This window comes from Neofelis nebulosa, chromosome 3 (assembly GCF_028018385.1).
Source record: "Neofelis nebulosa isolate mNeoNeb1 chromosome 3, mNeoNeb1.pri, whole genome shotgun sequence".
In the NCBI taxonomy this organism is placed as follows: Eukaryota; Metazoa; Chordata; class Mammalia; order Carnivora; family Felidae; genus Neofelis; species Neofelis nebulosa.
The window spans coordinates 81,548,341-81,568,666 of NC_080784.1; the positions used below are offsets into that span (position 1 = coordinate 81,548,341).

At 41.0% G+C, this 20,326-nt stretch overlaps 1 protein-coding gene across 7 annotated transcripts in view; it reads left to right on the top strand.

Annotated features, from left to right (window-relative positions):
- The window catches only part of TTC29 (tetratricopeptide repeat domain 29), a 668,675-nt gene that overhangs the window by 262,351 nt on the left and 385,998 nt on the right, over positions 1–20,326 (top strand). For all 7 annotated transcript variants that reach the window (XM_058721224.1, XM_058721230.1, XM_058721227.1 and 4 more), the window contains exon 3: positions 4,124–4,219. The gene's annotated coding sequence lies outside the window, so the exon portion shown is untranslated. The remainder of the gene's footprint in view (positions 1–4,123; positions 4,220–20,326) is intronic.

Here is a 20,326-nt window from a genome sequence, read left to right on the forward strand (position 1 = left end):
GACAAATTCCTTCAGTTTTTGTTTGTTTGGGAAGACCTTTATCTCTCCTTCTATTCTAAATGACAGACTTGCTGGATAAAGGATTCTCGGCTGCATATTTTTTCTGTTTAGCACACTGAAGATATCGTGCCAATCCTTTCTGGCCTGCCAAGTTTCAAAAGAGAGATCAGTCACGAGTCTTATAGGTCTCCCTTTATATGTGAGGGCACGTTTATCCCTTGCTGCTTTCAGAATTTTCTCTTTATCCTTGTGTTTTGCCAGTTTCACTATGATATGTCGTGCAGAAGATCGATTCAAGTTACGTCTGAAGGGAGTTCTCTGTGCCTCTTGGATTTCAATGCCTTTTTCCTTCCCCAGTTCAGGGAAGTTCTCAGCTATTATTTCTTCAAGTACCCTTTCAGCACCTTTCCCTCTCTCTTCCTCCTCTGGGATACCAATTATGCGTATATTATTTCTTTTTAGTGTATCATTTAGTTCTCTAATTTTCCCCTCATACTCCTGGATTTTTTTTATCTCTCTTTCTCTCGGCTTCCTCTTTTTCCATAACTTTATCTTCTAGTTCACCTATTCTCTCCTCTGCCTCTTCAATCCGAGCTGTCGTCGTTTCCATTTTGTTTTGCATTTTGTTTAAAGCGCTTTTCAGCTCCTCGTGACTGTTCCTTAGTCCCTTGATCTCTGTAGCAAGAGATTCTCTGCTGTCCTCTATACTGTTTTCAAGCCCAGCTATTAATTTTATGACTATTATTCTAAATTTACTTTCTGTTATATTATTTAAATCCTTTTTGATCAGTTCATTAGCCGTTATTATTTTCTGGAGATTCTTCTGAGGGGAAGTCTTCCGTTTGGTCATTTTGGATTGTCCCTGGAGTGGTGAGGACCTGCAGGGCACTTCCCCTGTGCTGTGGTATATAACTGGAGTTGGTGGGCGGGGCCACAGTCCGACCTGATGTCTGCCCCCAGCCCACCGCTGGGGCCACAGTAGGACTGATGTGTGCCTTCTCTTCCCCTCTCCTAAGGGCGGGATTCACTGTGGGGTGGCGTGGCCCGTCTGGGCTACTTGCAGACTGCCAGGCTTGTGGTGCTGGGGATCTGGTGTATTAGCTGGGGTGGGTAGGCAAGGTGCACAGGGAGGAGGGGCAGGCTTAGCTTGCTTCTCCTTAGGTGATCCACTTCAGGAGGGGCCCTGTGGCAGCGGGAGGGAGTCAGATCCACTGCCGGAGGTTTGGCTCCGCAGAAGCACAGAGTTGGGTGTTTGTGCGGAGCGAGCAAGTTCCCTGGCAGGAACTGGTTCCCTTTGGGATTTTGGCTGGGGGATGGGCCAGGGAGATGGCGCTGGCGAGCGCCTTTGTTCCCCACCAAACTGAGCTCTCTTGTCCGGGGGCTCAGCAGTTCTCCCTCCCTTTGTCCTCCAGCCCTCCTGCTTTCCGAGCAGAGCTGTTAACTTATGACCTCCCAGACGTTAAGTCGCGCTTGCTATCGGAACACAGTCCGTCCGGCCCCTCCGCTGTTGCCAGCCAGACTCGGGGGTTCTGCTTGGCCGGCAGGCCGCCCCTCCACCCCGGCTCCCTCCCGCCAGTCCGTGGAGCGCGCACCACCTCGCCGCCATTCCTACCCTCTTCCGTGGGCCTCTCGTCTGCACTTGGCCCCGGAGACTCCGTTCTGCTAATCCTCTGGCGGTTTTCTGGGTTCTTTAGGCAGGTGTAGGTGGAATCTAAGTGATCAGCAGGACGCGCGGTGAGCCCAGCGTCCTCCTACGCCGCCATCTTCTCTCTCTCGCTCCATTTTTTGTTTTTTTAAATTTTATTTTTTATTTTTTAAAATTTACGTCCAAATTAGTTAGCATATAGTGCAACAATGATTTCAGGAATAGATTCCTTAGTGCCCCTTACCCATTTAACCCATCCCCCCTCCAACAACCCCTCCAGTAACCCTCAGTTTGTTCTCCATATTTATGATTCTCTTCTGTTTTGTCCCCCTCCCTTTTTTTGTATTATTTTTGTTTCCCTTCCCTTATGTTCATCTCTTTTGTCTCTTAAAGTCCTCATATGAGTGAAGTCATATGATTTTTGTCTTTCTCTGACTAATTTCACTTAGCATAATACCCTCCAGTTCCATCCACGTAGTTGCAAATGGCAAGATTTCATTCTTTTGGATTGCCGAGTCATACTACATTGTATATATATACCACATCTTTATCCATTCATCCATCGATGGACATTTGGGCTCTTTCCATACTTTGCTATTGTTGATAGTCCTGCTATAAACATGGGGGTGCATGTGTCCCTTCGAAACAGCACACCTGTATCCCTTGAACAAATGCCTAGTAGTGCCATTGCTGGGTTGTAGAGTAGTTCTACTTTTAGTTTTTTGAGGAACCTCCATACTGTTTTCCAGAGTGGCTGCAACAGTTTGCATTCCCACCAACAATGCAAAAGAGATCCTCTTTCTCCGCATCCTCACCAATATCTGTTGTTGCTTGAGTTGTTCATGTTAGCCATTCTGACAGGTGTAAGGTGGTATCTCATTGTTTTTTTGATTTGTATTTCCCTGATGATGAGTGATGTGGAGAATTTTTTCATGTGTCGGTTGGCCATCTGGATGTCTTCCTTGGAGAAGTGTTTATTCATGTCCTTTGCCCATTTCTTCACTGGATTCTTTGATTTTTGGGTGTTGAGTTTGGTAAGTTCTTCATAGATTTTGGATACTAACCGTTTATCTGATATGTCATTTGCAAATATCTTCTCCCATTCTGTTGGTTGCCTTTTAGTTTTGCTGATGGTTTCCTTTGCTGTGCAGAAGCTTTTTATTTTGATGAGGTCCCAGTAGTTCATTTTGCTTTTGTTGCCCTTGCCTCCAGAGATGTGTTGAGTAAGAAGTTGCTGCGGCCAAGATCAAAGAGGTTTTTGCCTGCTTTCTCCTCAAGGATTTTGATGGCTTCCTGTCTTACATTTAGGTCTTTCATCCATTTTGAGTTTATTTTTGTATATGGTGTAAGAAAGTGGTCCAGGTTCATTCTTCTGCATGTTGCTGTCCAGTTTTCCCAGTACCACTTGCTGAAGAGACTGTCTTTATTCTGTTGGATACTCTTTCCTGCTTTGTCAAAGATTAGCTGGCCATACGTTTGTGGGTCCATTTCTGAGTTCCCTATTCTATTCCATTGATCTGAGTTTCTGTTCTTGTGCTAGTATCATACTGTCTTGATGATTACAGCTTTGTAGTATAGCTTGAAGTCTGGGATTGTGATGCCTCCTGCTTTGGTTTTCTTTTTCAAGATTGCTTTGGCTATTCGGGGCCTTTTCTGGTTCCATACAAATTTTAGGATTATTTGTTCTAGCTCTGTGAAGAATGCTGGTGTTATTTTGATAGGGATTCCATTGAATATGTAGATTTATTTGGGGAGTATCAACATTTTAATATTCGTTCTTCCTATCCAGGAGCATGGAATCTTTCTCTCTTTTTTTTGTGTCTTCTTCAATTTCTGTCATAAGCTTTCCAGAGTTTTCAGTGTATAGATTTTTCACCTCTTTGGTTAGATTTTTTCTTTTTCTTTTTTGTGCAAATAGAACCAAGCTGTTATTATTCCCAAATTACAGAGTTAGAGACTGAAGTCTAGAATTTTGGAAAGCTGTTGGTTTTGTACCTTAGCCAGTTTTAAATTATTTTGTTTTATTGTTGAGTCATTTCTTAATCCTACTGTTGTAAAGTGGAGACAACAGGATCAGCCACACATGGAGTAATTTGTTCAACATCTATTGAATGCCACCTGTATATCAGGAACTATGATAAATATTAGAAATGCAAAGTTGAATTGGAGAAGTCTTCTGTCTTAGAGGGGCTCACAGTTAAATGAAGAAGATGAGTAATCTGATAAATAATAATACAAATGCTTTGAGACATGACTGGATGTTTCTGGAAATTTAGAGGAGAAAGAAACTCTGCCTTGGGGAGTTAACATCTGACATGGGTCTTGAGTACTTTTTAAATAGTCTTATCTATTCTCTCCAGAAAAATAAAGCAGGGGTTGCTCTGTCTTCACATGTCTCACAGACCCTCTTCCAAAGTGACTGAGATTTGCTTAAAACTGGCTATCACTACATCATAACACGTATTTTTTGTTTTTCAGTGTACAAAGTGTTTTCTTATCTAAGTCTCAGCGAAGTACCTGCAGCATGGATATGATTGTCCCCACTTCACGTGTGAGAAAGCGGAGCGCAGAAAAGTAAGTAACTTGCACCAGGGCCCATTCAGTGGCATGGCCTGGATTCAAACCTTGCCTTCTTCTGACTCCAGAACTAACATTTTTCCTCTTGTTTTGCTCTGATACATAAATATTAGTGTCTGAAGGAGCATTTCATCAAGCTTCCTGTTTAAAGTGGAACATTTTTCATTTATGTTCCCTTTGAAGAGATGAATGTTCATCTGGCCCAGATACCCATCAGTTAAGAACTGCTCTGCCAGGCAAGCCTGGTGTTCCATCCAACCCAATATTGTGTTGACAACAGGGGCCTTGAGGGATTTGCCAGGAAAGGACATAGTTTTCCTCCCTGACATTAACCTTAAAGGTCAGGTGTACTCTCAGTAGCCGTTTATGGCTCTGACATTCATAAATTTGGTCAAAACCTTTATGAATCCATTTATATTCCTTGCCTGTACTTCTTTTGTGGTAATGAGCTCCACATGTTTATTATTTTCTGAGTAAAGTAATACTTCCTTTTATTTGTTCTTACCTCACCCAATTCGAAGGAGTCCTCCTCCTCTAGTGAGGAATTGAGGATTTATGAGAATAAGTGTACTTGTGTTAACTTTACACATGGTCTCCAGAATTCTCTAGGTGTGTTTTATTTTTTCTTGAACAAGAGTAAATAAAATTGTACATTGTATTTCTGTTGCAGAGGGACTAACATTTTATTTAGAGATTAGAATTCTGTCTCCTGGCATATTTTCTGTACACTTTTTGATGAATTTACTCTAGAATTCCTTTAGAATAACCTCATTTTGGGATTTGTAATTCATATTTGCATGTTGAGGGCAGCTCTGATCTGGCCCTGGGGAAGCTTGAGGTAATTTTTGTTCTAATCTACAACTACTTGTGGAGAGTAAATATACAGTATGATATGTTATATATATTTCATTCCTGATTCTAATTGATGTGTTATAGAACTTCATAAAGTAGGAGGAGAATGCTGGCTTGGGTGTCAAGAATCTGGTGCTCTAGAACCATCCCTGGACTATAATTTCCGAATTCATATGATTAGGGATTGAATTAGGTAATTTTCAAGATCTTGTTGTACTTTAAAATTCTGAGTCCCTGACTTCCTTGGTGATTTAACTGAATACACCCAATTCCAGTTTTTCTAAGCCTCGACAGCCCTCCTCGAATTTCATCTTGATTCATTGCTCTCAGTAGAGTCGAAGGCTTTAGATGGATCACATACACTGTGAATGAAATGATTATAATGTCTTTACCTCAAACCCTTACAGAAACAATGACCTTTCCCAAAGGTTATTCTTTTTTTTAATGTTTATGTATTTAATGTTTATTCTTTATTTTAATGTTTATTTATTAATTGAGTAGAGGAGAGGCAGGGAGAGGAGAGAGAGAGAGAATCCCAAGCATGTTTCATGCTGTCAGTGCAGAGCACGACATGGGGCTTGATGTCACAAACCAAGCTGTGAGATCATGACCAGACCCGAAATCTAGAGTCAGACACTTAACTGACTGAGCCACCCAGGCACCCTTCCCATAAGTAATTCTTAAGTGATGGGTTTATTTTAGGTTCCACAAACCTATCCTGTTTTACATAAGTCTTAAAGGCCTGCTGTGTTCCTTTTGTTCTAAGTGGTCACTCTTGTAATTGATCAGTAGCATCCTTTAGGAATTATTAAAGGTAAATAAATATTGACCAAAGGTTCTCCATTTTCATCTTTGAACTTTATCAAAATCCTAAGACCAATAGTATCCATACCAGCTATATTTATTTGTAGCTTTAGGAAAAAAAAAAGGTTTTGACATTGGCCATTTCCTGGTTTTGCCATGAGGAACATACATTTGGTAAGAATTGCTTTCTTTGCTCTTTTTCAAATAGCAGTCGAGGACTGTAAAGTTCTCAGTCATTTATATACGGCATCATTCTGCTCAGCATATGAACACTCATCATACTTCCATTTGTGACCAGGTGTATGCCACATCTAGCCAGAGGCCCTGGTGCCTGAAGTACATGATTCATGGGGTGGTGAACTCATAGGTCAAATATCTCTTCTGAAAAATGGATCCAATGACACATCACGGGATTGTGTTGGGGACTACATGAGGAATATAGCCTACCTCTGACACACAGTGGGTATTAAGTTTATAAGTGTTGGTTTCCTCCCTCTTGCATTCTAGTTCTCTAATTAAGTAACTGACAGTGCAAATAGGGATAGACCATGGCAGCAGAGGAATATGGAAGCAAGAGGACACGAACTCCAGGAGAAATATTCTTCACAAATAGAGAAGTGCTGCAGTCTGTGAAAACATAAGTGAACTCAGTGTGACTTACAAAGCTGACCGGACTGGTGGTCATTGTTTTTAGAAAAGTTGTTCTTTATGGTCAGATTGGCTCTAGTTGTCATCAGTTGCCATGTTCTTTTTACTTTGCTGTGTGGCTCATATAACTGCAATAATCTGGGTCTTTCTCTTAGATAGCCTACTTTATTAGGCTATAAAGCTTTATGTGTGCAGGTTTGATATCAGGGCCCCTGCTCCTTAAATAGTTTTCTTTGACAGTTGAGTGCTTCTCTCAACTTCTCTGTGCTGTCAGAGAGTTACCGTCATGAAAGAGTTCATTTCTTCCCCCTGTCCTAGTATAGTTCTTAAAGGACCTTTTTTATTCTATTCACCACCCAGAACCTATATCCTTTCTCTGTATCACTAAATAGAAGGGTGAGGGGGCAGGAAAGGTAGAAAAAAGGAAACAAATCCTAGAAAGTCCTTTGAAAATCCTAATTTTACATAGGGTAATAGTTAACAAAATTATTCTCTTTTGGTATTTCTAAAATTGAAAGAAAAATGTAGCAATTTATGGGCACCTGGGTAGATCAGTCAGTTGAGTGTCTGACATCGGCTCAGGTCATGATCTCATGGTTTTTTGGTTTGAGCCCCAGGTCAGGTTTTGCACCGATAGCACAGAGCCTGCTTCAGATTCTCTGTCTCCCTCTCTCTCTGCCCCCCCCTTCCCGACTCATCCTCTCTCTCTCTCTCAAAATAAATAAACATTAACATTTTTTTAATGTGGCAATTTAAAAATGTTAATTACGAAAGAATGAATGCGGGTGCCTGGCTGGCTCAGTCAGTAGAGCATGTGACTCTTGATTTCAGAGTCATGAGTTCAAGCCCCACATTGAGCATAGAGATTACTTTTTAAGAAAAGAATGGCTTCATTTTAGAAAGAATAGGCTGTGTTTTTATTCATAAAAATACTCCATTAATGTTGTAGGAATCAGAACTTTGATTTTTTTAAAAGTCCAAATCCCAATTTGAAGTATGTGGTAGAAGGCCTTTGGTACACCATGGAGACCATTTATCATCTGAGCAAGGAAGGCAGACATATACTTACAATACAAATTAAAACAATATTCAGTGGGATAATAAGATAAAATACTGTAGTGGTACAATTAAGAGAGGAACCAACTGTAATGGGGGCAGATTTGGGAGCTGGTGTGTTAAAACTGGGCTCCAAAGAAGGGTAAGGTCTAGACTGGCATGCTGGGGGGAGAGCAGTCCCAGAAGAAATACCTGAGCAAGGGATAAGTTCAATGAAAGTGTCCTGTGTTTGGGGAAAGGCAAGTACCCTTGTTGGGAAGGATCTGGGGAGCATGAGGAAAGGATGTAGTAGAAGTTAGGCATGGAAAAGCTGCCCAACTCTACATAACTCTACATATTTATTCTAGTTACTTCTTATGAATACCACTGCGTAGGTATGTGTTTCATCAGCACTTCTGGTCTTACATTCTAATTTGGAGAGGACAAAGCTTTTTCTGAAACCATTTTGTAGTCTGCTCATCTAAACATCACTTGGATGTTCAGAGAACAGGATGATGGCTCAAAAATTCACTACTGAAATGTTCCTTACTGGGTGTAAAAAAAGAAAGTGGGCTTTGGGAGCTAGCAAGAGGAAGCTGGGAGGTTTTGGAGATGCTGGTGGTGATGGTGTTTTGATTGCCCCAGGTTTGAATACCTGTTTTCACACTCAGTGCCTCAGTTTCTTCAGCTCTAAAATGGGGATAACAATGGAACCTATTTGGTATATTTTATAACCCAAAGGGTCTGCTGTTTCATAGAGTAAGAAGTGTAGAGGGAAGACAGTTTAAGGGTTAACTCAGCAGTTAATACTGTCACTGGGTACCCACATTTCTACCTTTCTCTCTTTTTTTCCTGGCATGCTTAGCAATTTGGCTTGGTGCTTAGGCTTCTAACTAATAGTTGCAAGATGACTGCTTCAGTTACTGGCATGACATGGCACTTCCTCCTGGTGCTTCTTTTGACTAGTAAGGGAGATCTTTCCCAGAAATTCCCAGTAGATTACCCCTTATTTCTCCTTGTTTACAGCTTCTCAAGGAAGAATATGCCTATCTCAAATCAACAGCTGGCAAAAGAGATTGTTGACAGAGACCAATCATGATTGTTCCCCTGGGGCTAGGGATGGAATAGACTTCTCTGAGCTCTTGGCAAGAGGGAGGTAAATACATTAAAAAATATTGGGGCTTAGACAGCAAAGAGGAGGGGGAAGCAATGGCTTTGGGGGCTGGCAGCTTACTTCCTCTGTATTATTCTGAGAATTGAGTAGAAAGAGCCATAAAATTACTTAGCAAAGTGCCTGACAATTGATAAGCTCACAATAGAGGTTAGTGGTTATTGTTATTTTTATTCATATTAGTATTTAATATTATTTCACATAAATGGACTTTTTCGCTCTGAATGATGTGGGCAGAATCACCTTTCCCTTTATAGCTGTTTTTATCTTACAGGGTAGTAACTCTGATACTCTCTAAAAGATGCAAACAGAAATTCATCTGTTTCCCAATATATGTAGAATGGCACTGCTTTTTTTCTTCAAGGATATTCTTCAGGATATTCTTTGGGATACGTACTCCATAGACTCAGAAAGTCCAAGCCATGTAGATAATAGCGATGTGCTGCTCATTAGGTAGATAACCTTGGCTAAGTTAGTTACTCTGCGTCGTTGTTCCCTCATCTTTAAAAAAAAAAATTTTTTTAATGGTTATTTATTTTTGAGAGACAGAGAGAGACAGAGTGTGAGCGGGGGAGGGGCAGAGAGAGGCTGACACACAGAATCCAAAGCAGGCTCTAGGCTCTGAGCTGTCAGCACAGAGCCCAACACGGGGCTCGAACTCACAAGCTGTGAGATCATGTCCTGAGCCAAAGTTGGATGCTTAACCGTCTGAGCTACCCAGGCACCCCTGTTCCCTCATCTTTAAAATGAGTATGATCTTGGGACCTATCTTATAGGTTCTTATGAACACTAAGTGAGTTAGTTCATTTAAAGCAGCACTTAAAGAGTGTTTAGTACCTGGGGCGCCTGGGTGGCGCAGTCGGTTAAGCGGCCGACTTCAGCCAGGTCACGATCTCGCGGTCCGTGAGTTCAAGCCCCGCGTCGGGCTCTGTGCTGACAGCTCGGAGCCTGGAGCCTGTTTCCGATTCTGTGTCTCCCTCTCTCTCTGCCCCTCCCCCGTTCATGCTCTGTCTCTCTCTGTCCCAAAAATAAATAAAAAACGTTGAAAAAAAAATTAAAAAAAAAAAAAGTGTTTAGTACCTAATAAGCATTCAGTAAACATTAGCTATATGAAAGCCAGGCATCCAAGGACTGTGACCTAGATTTTCAGCCTGTCTTCTGGAACTAACTTGAGCTGTAATGTCATCATTGGCTTAGATTAATGCTCAGTGACAGGCAGATTTTGGACTAACCACACTGTATCCTGATGGATTTTGGTTGAAAATGCATAGGGAAGAGAGAAGGGGTGTACCAAACACATTTATTTTCATAGTGACTTGACAGGAATATAAACACAGCTATTTTCATTATAAATGCTTTTGGCAGCAAACAGCAGAGCAGTTGTCTACCAGGTTTAGAGAAAGAGATTCATTCTTCTCACTTGGCAGAATGGTGGAGCTGCCTACTGATGGAAGAGATGCTTCACAGTCTTAAGATGGTGACTGTAGCTCCAGAAACATGTCTACATTCAAAGCATGAAGAAGGGGAAAGAGGTGGCATAAGAAACAACTGTCTTTGTATCAGGAAGGCACTTTCCTAGAATCCCCATTTGGGCAAGAATAGACCACACGTCCGTGCAAGCTTCAGGAGAAACTGGGAAAGTGAGTATTCAGTTTTGCCAGCTTCTTAGTTAGAGGCAGGACAAGGGAGAAGGGACTCAGAAGGGAGTTGGGAATGGAAATTGGGATAGCCAACCTACATTGTCTGCCATAATAGTTTTAAACAGAAGAGCACAAAATCAATGCTTTGTATTTTCACAAAGCCCAAGGCAGAGAAAGCAAAAGCAAACAGAATTGGATGAAGATAGCACTGTTCTGTCACAGTGGTCCCTCAGCTTCTGGTGAAGGATTTATCTTCTCTTCTAATTTGTATAGTTGTTTTAAGGAAAAAACAAAAACAAAAGCAAAAAAACAACAATCTCCATTTGGTTTTGCCATGCTGAGTTTTCTAGAGTCTCTTTGTCTTTCCATAATTTACTATTCAAACAGAAGAAGGCAAGGCCTACCATTTAGCAGGTGGGAGAAAGGCCATAAGTTACCTTCTGTTTTAAATATAGGATATCCTCTTTGAGTCCTACCCTGTGGTGCTGGGAAGTCTGAACCTTTCCCACATGCACCAAACTGGACTCACATGATTTTCCTAGAAGTAGTCCATTTCCCATCTCTAGTATTTATAACCCTCTCTTAAAGAAAATGGGCTGTAGTAGGAAGTCCTATTAAGATAGAAGGGGGATTTAGGCTGCCTCAGTAGTAAAAGATAAAGACATAATTTAAACTCATCTGGTTGAAAAGATAAATGCAGATAAAAGCCCAGTAAACAGGAGCCAAACGCCCTGGCACAGAAAGCAGACAGACAATGGACTTGGCCCTCCTCCACAGGAGCCATTCACTTTTGCTGAAGGCTTGCTTCTGAGCAGCTGTGAGGGCCTATTGAGGGCTCTACTCCAGTGCTGTATGTGTAAGACACGGGAATGAAACTGCTGGGGAGGTGAAGACTGGCAGAGTGGGCTTCAAGAGTGTGAGGAAACAGACGAGCAGGGAGTGAGCCCGGAAGGTCTCAATAAATACATAGTCAAAAACAGCCCTTGGGTCCCGGTGCTCAGAAGACTTTTTCAAATATGCCCTCTTCTTTTAGAAAAAGAAAACAAAACCGGAATTCCTTTGTTTTTCTTAGTAGTGAAACATCATTTTTAACTAGAAACTATCTTTATTTAGAAATAACTAAAGAATGCTGTTGACACTGGGCAGTCTCTGGCATTTTGCTAGAGCAGTGTCATACTTTCTGTGGTTCGGATCACTTCATTAAACATTGCCTGAATGTATGTTGTGAGCCAGATGCTGTGTTAGTTTCTGAGTTTAATAAAATGAAATAGACTAGGTACAATCCTGGAGAGGCTTACACTATAACTGGGGCAATGTTCGCCTGGGTGGCTCAGTTGGTTGAGGGTCTGATTTTGGCTCAGGTCATGATCTCACTGTTCATGGGTTCAAGCCCCATGGTGGGTTTTGTGCTGACAGCTCAAAGTCTGGAGCCTGCTTCGGATTCTGTGTCTCCCTCTCTCTCTCTGCCCCTCCTCTTCTCACATATTCTCTCTCTCTCTCTCTCTCTCTCTCTCTCTCTCTCTATCAACCAATAAACAAACAAACATTAAAAAAAATAACTGGGGCAGTGTTATCCTCCAAGGGGCATTTGACAGTATCTGGAGATATTTTGGATTGTCCAAACTTGGAGAGATGCTATTGGAATCTAGGGGGCAGAAGCCAGGGATGCCACTAAGCATCCCATAGTATATAGTACAACTAGCTACAATAATGACTTAACTGCTCTAAAATGTCAGTAGTGCTGAGATTGAGAAACTGCACTATCATGAAGATACATGGGGAAAAACTAAAAATGAGAATCAGTACAATTGTAGAAGAGTGTACAAAATGAAGAAGTGTTTTAAAGATAGGACTTATAAATTCTATCCAATTTGAAGGATAGGAAAGTGATACCCGATCATTAGTGAGTTTTGAAGGATACTTAGGAGTTCACCAGAGATGGTAGTGATAGGGACCCCATTAAGGGATTACATAAAGAAGCAAAAAATAAGATTGTAGGCAGAAGCATATCTAAAATCAGGAAGCTTTCAAATTGTACTATGTGAGAGCAGGGAAATGAAAATGTGGAAAATGTGGAAAATGAATCTGGAGGGGTAGACAAGATCAAATTATTACCAGTCCAGGAAGACAGTCTAAAAAGAACTCAGTTCTATAATTGATGGAGAACAATCGAAGAACAATAAGCAAATAAGTGGTATAACACAAATTTTAAGTGAGGTAAATAACTATTACTCTGAAATAAATTGAAAAATTTATTGTGGCCCAATTAACTGAGCCATTAGCATTCTACCAATTGTCTCTCCTTCTTTCCATCTTTCTGTCTTTGTCGGTCTCTCTCACACACATCTTTGATGGTTTATCCCAAGAACTATATGTACTTTCATATTCTACTTTTATGGAAGAGAGATTGTTGGTGATCAATGAAGAGATCTGCTCCACGTGGGAGGGTAAAGCCAGGAAGGGTATAATCATCTGGGAGAATGTGGAGGCACTAAGGGCTGAGAGATCTTTATGAAGCCAAAAGAAGGGAGAGAATTTTGGCAGGAAAAAGACCGTGAGAAAAACAAAGGCTAGGAGGTTGTGATATAATTGGCATATTGGGATTTAAGGGTTTGTATGTAGAGCAGATCCAGGTCAGACAAGGCACCCAAGGATCAGTGAGTGAAGCCAGGGACAGAGACGACCGGATTTGGAGAGAGCAATCAGTAACAACAGTGTGTGGTTGGGTCAAGAAGTTTGATGGCTTATTCATGTGGCTGTAGAAGATGCCAGAAACGAAGGCAAGATTTGGGGTGAATATGAAGAGTTTGAAGCAGGTGTCACATTTATCTGTGTCTGTGATGGAATGATTGGAAAGTAATAGTAACAGGGGCTGGGTAGAAGATAGCCAGTGGCTTCCTCTGCAGAGCAAGAAGGAATTTTACAATACAGGAGGCAACTATCCCTGGAAATAGCAACAAGAAGCCAGAGAATACCAGCTTCGTACTTGATGAGTAGTACTTGAGAGAGCCACATGTAAAGCACCATCCTCAAGAGAGTGCCAGAAGAGATCATTTGGTGAAGAAAACCAAGATGTTGGATAGCTTATTTAACATGAAATGGGGGTTCCAGAGGTTACACCTAAAATTATGAGAATGGGAGCAACAGATAGGGTGTGTTAGTTTTAGTTTTCTAAGGCTGCATAACCAAATACTACAGAGTGGGTGGCTTATGTAGAAGAAATTTATTGTTTCATGGTTCTGGAGGCTAGAAATCCAAGATTAAAGTGTCAGTGGGGTTTGTTCCTTCTGAGGGATATAAGGAAGAATCTATTCCATGCCTCTCCCCCAGCTTCGGGCGTTTGCTGGTGATCCTTGCTGTTACTTGGCTCATAGATATATCACCCTAATCTCTTCTTACTTTCACATGGTGTTCACTGTGTCTCTGTCTTTTCACAAGGTGTTCTTTTAAATAAGGACACCAGTCATATTGAATTAGGGCCCACTCTACTTCCGTATGACCTTATTTCAACTAAGTATATCAGCAGCAACCCTATTTCTAAACAAGGCCACATTATGAGGTGCCAGGGTCAGGAATTAAACATCCGTTTTAGTGTGTGTGTGTGTGTGTGTGTGTGTGTGTGTGTGTGTGTGTGTGTATGGGGTCACCATTCAACCCATAGCATAGGGGTAAAAGAAGGACAGAACGATATTAGAAAAGATTAAGGGACAGGAAAGATCACACGAGAGAGATGCTCGCTTTAGCTGCTGATCAAGAATGACAATAGTGTGAGAGTCAGTGGAATAAGTTGGTCATAAGTTTGCAAATGTATCTCTGGTGGCATAGCTAGGTACAGCTGGGATGGGCTGGTGCCTGTCCAAGGCATGTAGTATCCCAAGGTACTGTCCCAACTCTAGAGGGTACCATTTATATAAATAGTCACATCATTTACAGTGTGATCTACTGGCAGATTCTGGGACTGTAGGTCACTGTCCAGGCCTCAAGAGTGTGGGTGAGGAAGTTTGCAGTGGACTCCACAGGTCTCTGAATTGGGAAGAGGTCTTAGCACCTGTTATGATGTATATACTATATGCAGACTATAAAGGCTTTCAGGAGGTCTCCCCCTAAGCTATTCCCAGAGAATAGAAACTATTATCTCTTTATATCCATCTCCCAGTGCCTTCAAGTCCAATATAAAGTAAACAGTCAACAGATAAATGAAGAACTAATTCCAAATGATAATAATATGGTTAAAGTTAATTAGCAGTGAGTTCATGGGGAAATATTATGAATTCCAAGGTTGAATTCTTGGAAAATAGCCTCATATGTTTGAGAATGTGGGAGACATTTCTGAAGGATGTAATGTGTTTATGACTTAAATTTTTGCATATCTCTGTAACACATCCTTTTTTCTCTTATAAAGTCAACTTCCACAAGCATTTTCTACTTGAATGTTTCTAAGAGGTTCAAACACTTTTATTAGAAAGATATTTAAAGACCAGTATCTGGAAAACAAGGTTTTGGGTATTGTTCTCTCTGCGGGGGGATTTTTGTTGTTGTTGTTTTCATTTTTTTCATTATAGCAAATTTTATAATTCAGTTTTGCCTGGTTGCACGAGAAAATATTTTTGCATTGTTACCTGCATGGGGGAATTCAAATGCCTATAAAGTGGATCATGGTAGGTAAAATATGTGATTAGTATTACCAAGTTAGTCCTAAAAGTCATACACCATTTAGCTGAATTTATCCAAATTGTATGAGATATGAGAGAAGAAAAAAAAGTGTTCTTAGATCATATATTCTAGAATTTAAAAAGGCAGAATTTTCTAGAAGGTTAGAAAATTACGTATCAGTTAGGATATTCTCAGCTGCGAGCAAGCAGCAAGTCCAAATCAAAGTGACATTAACAACTTATTGTGTCACATAGCAAGTAGGAGGTAGGGCTGTGCTTGATTGACGAACCCCACAGCTCAAGGACTTCACTGTGGAGCTGGGTTCTTTCTGCTCCACCTCCCACCTCATGTCAAGAAATTTATTTAAGGTCACCGATGGCTGTGGTAGTTCTGGGCATAACATTAATTCATTTATCCCACAGTTCTTTATCTAGTGAATATTAGGTGCCAATGTTCCCAGGTGTTGGAAATTTAATGGGACTATGTGGACAGAGTGGAATCATTTGGCCATGCATTCCAAATAGATTTCCCACTGTAGTATTAGAGAAGAGACAAATTCTTTGCCTTTATCAAGTTTACATTCTAATGGGAGATTGAGAAAAGGGATGGGAAGAAATGATTTCCAGTAGTTGAAAGTTCTGTGAAGAACAATGCAGCTGTGCGTGGTAATAAAGAAGGCTGGAGGGGCTGCTTCTTTATAAATGGCTGTCCAGGAAGTCTTTGGCTACAAGGAAAAGCCTGAATGAAGGAAGGTGGTGTGGCATGGAAACTTCTTGGGGGAGGGTTTGTGAGTAGGGTGTGGTTGGTGTGTTTGAGAGGCCACAGAGGCACAGAGGCCAGGGTGGCTGGAAAGGAGTGAGCAAGGAGATTTATAGGCAATAAGATTCCCAAGGTAGCAACTGTCAGATCCTAAGGACCTTTATAGGCTATGATTAGAATCTTGAATTTTATCCTAAGGTGAGAAGTTTTTGGAGAGTTTTGAGCAGGTAGCTGACATGATTTACGTTTGTAAAGGAAACGGTCTGCCTCCTTTATGGGGAATTGACTGTAAAGGATGAGAGTGGAAATATGGAGCAGGCTTAGTGGGCTACTGAAGTAGCTCCCATTACAGTAGTGCTGGGAGGGGGAGGCAGTCAGAATCATGGTTTATGCTAATAGCCTCATTCATTGATACCCTGAGACAGGAACAAAAGGAACATTCATTCCTCCGGTGTCCCTTCTTAAGATTGAGAAAAGATTTTCGAGAAACCTCCCAGCTTATTTCTTGGTTCTCATTTGTTTGAATGAGAGTCTTATACCTAGACCTCCACCAATTTACTGGTAGGTGGAATGAGACCACAGTGTGCGGCTCAGACAGATAAAAACCACTCTGTGCTGCAGAGGGGCCAGACTCTCCAGGAGGACTTGGCTACTTGGAGGAGGGAGAATACATTTGAAGATCTATGGAACTCAGCACAAAGTAAAGATGTGGGGCTCCTTGTTTTAAAGTTATTAAAAATTTGAAGATGGAGGCAACAGAGCATTAAACCAAGTGCAGGGTCCTTCTACGTGTGGGTTTCTGTCAGATTGCCAATGAAACCAGCTGTGTCTGGTAGCAAAGAAGTGGCTGTTGAGTGCCAACAGAAGTCTCACTCACATCATATTCTGGGAGAATTTACACAATCTTGGAGGCAACATCAAGGTTTTCAGATTATGCAGTTCTTGGTTAGTATCCTACCAGCTAGAAGGAGAAAGTAATACTTACTTGACTTATAGGAAATAATTCTTGCTACTTTTTATTCTCCTCTCACTGTTATATTGAGGTAAATTCCTTGTCTGAATGTCACAGGTGAATCTCAGAAGTGAACTCATCTACTCCACTTTTTGACTTGCTTCTAATCTAAGTCCTGACTGCTTGACTCATTTAACGTCTTGCTTCTTTCCTTAGACCTGATAGGGCTGCTGTTTCTTCTTCCCTCCCTTCTGGAATTTGTAGCTGTGCTTTGACTATGCTTTCGGGGGTTTTACAGGATATTTACTTCTAAGGGAATACCTGTCCCTTGACATTGTGACCAGCGTTGCTGCAGAGTTTGCCTTCCTACACCCACACGTTCTCTTTCCAGTCAATTTTGCTTTAGGTTTTTCTTGGCCATTGAAGTACACCCCACCTAACTCCTCAGAGGAATTCTTGACAGTTGTCTCTGAATCTGTTAGTTCCCTACTTACCTTCACAGCTTTCCCGGATTTCATATATTGTCATCACATGTCATCACATTTCACCATTGATGGGTACAAGGAGAGGAGGGGAAAAACATCTCAAGAGTCATATTGCTACTTTACAATAAGCAATTGTTTGGCAGGGTGGGAAACAGGGTATAACTGCTGGCCAGTATGAGGAACAAAAGAAAGTGCACTTTAAGTAGGCAAAATTTATTTTGTTGTTTTGTTTTGTTTTTGTAAAAGAACTTCTTGCCTTTTAGGGCATGATGTTTTTGCATCTCTTCAAGCAGAAGACAGCCAACTGGCCTGATGATTTAGATATTCAGTAGTCAGATAATTTGGATGTTAGCCTCTGAAGTCAACAGTCTTTAATTTTTCTTCTACTTTGGGTTACAGTTCCAAGGGAAAGCTGAAAGTTCTTAAGACATTACTCTTTTAGGATGAGCGTAAGCCCAGCAGCTTCCAAGTCAGGGAGACCTAATTCTATGAGGTTTACGATTGCTAGTAGAATTCAGTGTTCTCTGTGATAAATGTGATGATGTTTGAAAATGATCTGAATATGTTAAATATGTTAAAAGAGAAATTGTTTTGTTCTACTGAATTATTATTATTGGCTAATCATACCAAAATATTTAAACATGCCTATGTTTTATTATTTTTAAATTTTTGATTGGAGACATTAATTTTTTTTTTTAACTGATGATACCAATCCAACCACTTTTGCTTGGATAAGTTCTCTCCTTGGTGCTGAGTGTAACTCTCTATCCCCAGCTGTCACTTGTGACAAATTAGGGCTTCCAGGCCCACAAATGCAGATCTTGTAGGTCACATGTCCCAGAGATGGGGAATGTGATTTCTCCCAGGGGCCGGATATGCAGACCATTATATCATCTCACACTGTGAGAGAGTCTCCCCCGTTCAGACTTACTGAGCATCCTTTGATTGTACAACATCTTTATCTCTGACCTCTAAGCAGGGTCACTGTTATAACAGCCCAGAGAAAGCTTTCAGGAATGAATGAGTGCTCAGAGAAATCAGGTAGCATGCTCTGTCCAGCATGGTGATCATTTCTGACAATGCTGATAGAGGGACTTCTTGTGCAGTCCATTGATTTCAGTGTCAGGCAGATGAAAAGTAGCATATTGATGAGCCTTTGTCATTACTTTGCCAAAGGTGTCTTGTCAGATAAAAGACCAATAGAGGAAACCAACTTCAGACAGGCCATCACATCAATTTTCTTGGTGCTGAAGGGAAGAGAATGAACTGTGATATTTAAACTAATCGATGCCTATAAAGATACTGTTAAACTCTTACAATAAATTGTTTTGATTTGCAAAAGAAGAAGAAGAAGAAGAAGAAGAAAAAGAAGAAGAAGAAAAAGAAGAAGAAGAAGAGGAAGAAGGAGGAGGAGGAGGAGAAAAAAGAAGAGTGATCTATAACAAGGATAAAGAAAAATGGCCACGGAAGATGAAATAAGATTTCTATTCACAGCAATTGGGAAGTTACAATTGGGACTCTTTTTTAATATTTACCTCTATTAAAGGCTCATCTGTATAGCATGATGGTATAAAATGCCTATGCAATCTTTTTTAACTTTGTAGTATTGGGAACTCACAGCTGAGAGCAAAGGTCACTATGTATTCTGCATTCTAAATTCAGAGAGAATATCATGCTGGGGTTCCATTTACCTTCCCAAAGGGCTTGCTGAAAAGTGCCATTTGAACAGAATCAGAGATAAACACCTTTTCCCAACCACTGCTTTTCCCACTGTCTACTCATCCTCTTTTTGTATAAAGAGAACTGGAGAGGGGCCAGGAGATAACTGTTAGAGGCCCTGACCTCCTCTTACTTTGCTAAAGGAAAGAGAAGCAGAAATGTATTGATCTCTTCTCCAAAGCTAAAGGGAATGGATAATAAAAGGCTTCCTCATAAGGTTTGTGGGTATCAGTAAGACATGGACACTGGTTTCCCATTTACTGTCTCTTAAGCAATAGGACTTGCAAACTTGTTCTGATGTTCTGGAGGCAGGAACACTAAGCAAAGATAGTGAGATAATAAAGCAAAATGGAGGAGGCATGAATTGGCTCTTTTCAGTATTTTATGACTCCCAAGAATGGACTTGGAAAGGTTGCAGATCATAGATTGGATGAGGAGGGGTGGCTGTAAGCTCTCTGAGGATTCCTAGATGTAATATGGTGGCAGGGTGAGGGCTGACTTTTGAAGATACTTTCAGATTTCTAAAGGAAATACCTTGGAGTTGAATCCAGTGCGAGCAGGATCTTGAGACCTCTTCCTTCCCACTTCTACTTCATAGACCACAGTTTGATCAGGTGGGCTGACCACGGGAAAAAAAGCAACAGGAACTTTAGCACTACTGAAGTGTGGTTGTTTGTGTAAGGGAAGAGTGTTTGGGCCAGCATGTGCCATGCTAAGACATGTCAGGATATGGATCATCTCCCTGCCTTCTCTCCATACTAACACCAGAGGAAAAGTACAAGGAGGAAGGAAGAGAGTGAAGTTCTACTACCAAAGATCTGATGGCCTTCGTGGGTTTAAGTTGGGAAAAATCCTTGCTCTAATAGGAGGTTGGTCTGAACCAAGTGTGAATAACTAAAAATTACAGGACAACCATGAAATCGGATTTAGAGGTTATTCATGGGAAGAGAGTTGGCAGTAAAACTGAAAGGAATTATTGGAAAATAAAATTCTCTGCAGTTATAACTCAGTGACTTAAGATATCTCAAACAGACCATTACATCATTTTCTTAGTGAATTTTTTAAGCAGAATAATTACAGGTTTATTTTTAACAGGCTATGAAATTTCACTGTTCATCCTCCACAAAGAAGGCATCCTAAAATCATGATAGCAGCAGTGTAAATTCACTCCTCAGGGTGGGAAGGGCTGAGGTGCCCCAGCTCAAGGTCAGCCTGACCCCTGACTGCAGACTCAAGAGAGAGCCCAGGTCAAATTGGTCAGAGTGGCCCACACTGCTGCAGACCTTTGGATGAAATACTTTATTTTTGTTTATGCCACTGAGTTTTAGCATAGTGTGTTATGCAGCAGAAGCTATCTGACACAACATTATTACATGATGTTTGAGC